The sequence below is a fragment of the Pygoscelis adeliae genome, unplaced genomic scaffold (genome assembly GCF_000699105.1).
Source record: "Pygoscelis adeliae isolate BGI_AS28 unplaced genomic scaffold, ASM69910v1 Scaffold31, whole genome shotgun sequence".
NCBI lineage: Eukaryota > Metazoa > Chordata > Aves > Sphenisciformes > Spheniscidae > Pygoscelis > Pygoscelis adeliae.
In genome coordinates, this window is record NW_008824233.1 from 2,824,912 (window position 1) to 2,828,164 (window position 3,253).

The following is a 3,253-nucleotide window of genomic DNA, read 5'->3' on the forward strand; positions in this document are numbered from 1 at the left end:
CAAAAAGAAATTGGAAAAGGGAAACAAAGAGTGGAAATACACAGTTAAATTCTCCACTTTATTCCACCATAAGCAATTAGTTTGTAGTTAAGAAGAATACAGATTACTATTGGTGGAAAAAGAAGCCAAACAACCTCCTTTTCCCAAATAGTAAAATATATTCTTGGCCAAAGAAACAATTTGAATTAGTCTACACACATTATTTATCAAATGCTGTCAATTCACACGGTCCTTGTACTCTCTAGAGGGCCTCATAGTTTAAAGCCCGAATCCTGAAAGGAGATCTGCTGAGGGGAACCCCTGCCCCTGCGCTGACTACCAGCCACAGCAGGTCCCTGTGTGGACACAGAGCATCACGTTACAAGACAGGGACCCAACTGACATTAATTGTACCAGGTAGCTACTAATTAAGTCGATACGCAAACTGGGGGAAATTGCTAGACAGACTGCTTTGAGAATAGTCCTCTGGACCAAAAGCTAGTATGCAGTGCTTTCAGCAAAGTAACCCTTCCCAGCATAGTTTCTTCGTTTGCTAATTTCATTCATTATGCTGAGAGTGAGTTTGTTTGACTTCGCTGGGAAATGGGCTTGCACTTCTGAAGCAGACAAAAACACTGCAAGGAGACGCCACACTTTTCAAACATGAATTATGTTCCTGGTGCTGGCCAAGCGAGAAGATAAAATATGCATTCATGCCGAACCCGTGGGTTTGAATTCTTTTATCTGAGACTTAAAAGGAAGGTCTCCCTGGAGTAACTCTTTGACCTGAACTGCTTGTTGAAAGTGGCCTTAAAACCTGAGAAGGCTCGCTGGCCAGATTAGCAGAACTACATGACAATTGGCATTTGGAACTAAACACTGCACTCACAAGTACAAGGTTTGTTGCTGTTTGTATTAGTAGCAGTATATTTTTTACATGACAAGATAAAAATGAGTACTACTTGTAGAAAATGGAAGAGACGGCTTCTCTAACTGAGCCAAACAGGGGTGGGTGAATACTGACTTTTCCTAAGGCTCTGTCAAAGTCTAACAGCTTACTAGTATATGAGTAACATCTGATGACTGCCAGTCTTTAACCTATGGTAAAAGCTTTTCATAGCATACACCAGCCTTCAGCCTCATGTTCTCTACTCAGTACAAGCCGAGTGTAAATGATATGCTTTACTGAAATGTGCCTTTACTTCTAAATAACTCTGAAGTCACAGTAATTTGAACTAATAGATGTAGTACTAAGAACCCAAATTACTGGCTGTGCTGTGCAGATCTGGGACAATCTCTGTGTGGTCAGTCAGACCAAAGATGTGTGTATTGCCACAAAACTTGAGGGCTGATCTTTGCTATCACAAAGGTTTATGAATAGGTTTCGAAGCAGAGAGAAGGAGAGAAAGAAGAGGTCAAAGTTCCTGGTACACAGTTGCTCATCATTGTTTATGTACTGAATTAGATAACATGCATTTTCACATCCCATTTAACTGAATGGTATTTGAATACTGAATGTATTCAAACATTCAAAGCTAAATATTCAAAAGACTTTGAGCAACCACAACTATTGCATTTTTTTGCCAAGTGCTAAGGTAAAAACTTGTTTGCTGTTCCAAATAAGGATTTTCTTTCTCCCTGGTATGTTATCAGTCTTCAAATTGCTACTTAGAACCCAAACAAATACGGCTCTGAGACCCATATGTTGTTTTTACAAGTGGAGTTCTTGAAATGAAGTTGTGTGTCTGTGTGTGTAACTGATGGCAGTTTTGCCATCATAACCTTAACTTGTGTTCTGTTGCTCATGGACCATTTTGTCCTTTGGGCTCTTTGAAGCTTACATTGTAAGGCTGCTGCCAGATTTGTCGGTAAGTAAATCAGTAAAATTAGATAAGCTCCACTTTGATTGATGAAGGTGTTGAAGATTATCTTGCTGTGGTATACAGTGGCTCAATGGCTCTTTACTCATTTTGAAACCACCACCACCAACAACAACAAATCTGTCGAGGATTTCTTCCCTGTTACACAGTCCTGCAGTAGGTACACCTTAATGAGGTGCTGCCACCAGGGTGGGCCACCATATACTGCTTTCCTATAGCCCTGCATTTGCCTCAACTGTATATTCTAGCATGGCATTTTTTTCCCGAAGGGACACATACCATCAATACGCATGCTGAACTCCATTTAACCTTCTGTTTCCAAGCTTATGTTTCTATTTTAATTACCTCGCCAGCCTTGTCTTAAAAAACATTTTATATGTTATATATATTTGTATGTGTATTTGATATACTTGCTTTTTTTGACCTTTTATGCCAGGTATCCATCTATTATATTCTTTAAGAAGTTTTTCATATATGTTTTGATGTGCAACTAGGGATTCAGATGTGACAGTGGATTAATAGCAGGATCCAGAGCTGTGACTAAGTCAGACCCAATGTAGGGCAGCAGTTCAAAGTGACTGTTGTTCTGTGGCCCATGTGAAATGAGTCTGTAGATTTGTTTTATTTCTCGGTAGACAGAAAGCTGTAAATTGGTGATGAGGTACGCCAGAGGATGAAGACACATATAATAATCTGAACTGCATTCATGGCCAGGCTGACTGGCAGCGATGGGCATGAGGAAAAGCTCTTCAGTCGCCCACTCCTTACGTGGGCTCTGTGCTTCACAAACACTCAGTTTGGAGCTTTCCCAGTAGATGATACCTATTTTACTTTAATACCCACTTCAGTCACCTCCCACTTAAGGGTGACTTATATTTGCACTGTATAAAGACTGGTGCCCTTGTTTTTACTCCATCCTTCAAAATAAGAACAGCCGCTCTCAGATCCACTTGACTCCATTAAGACCTGAGTAATAATGGGATGATTAGTAGATGTGGCACTAGCATGGTCTCAGTTTCATCCAGAAGAATAAATAGAGCTAGTTGTTTGGGAAAAGGAGAATTCCAGTGGGAATAAAGACAAATATTGTGACATGTTTCTTTGAAAATGTAGTGTTCAGAAATAGAAGATGCACGCATGTTGGGGATTTTTTTCATTTTGTGACATACTGCAAACATAACTGGTTAGCAGGCAGAAAAGCCAAGTGAGCTGGATGAATATCCAAACAGAGAAATCTGGCTAAAGGGAACAAATAGAGCTGGAATGGTGATGAAACATATGTTTTTGAGCAAACATCATAATACGCCAATGGAAGGGGTACCGTTCCCTATAAAAATGGCAGCAGTGAACAGAGAAATGCTTAAAAAATGCAAGTGTTGCCTTTATCTGAAGAA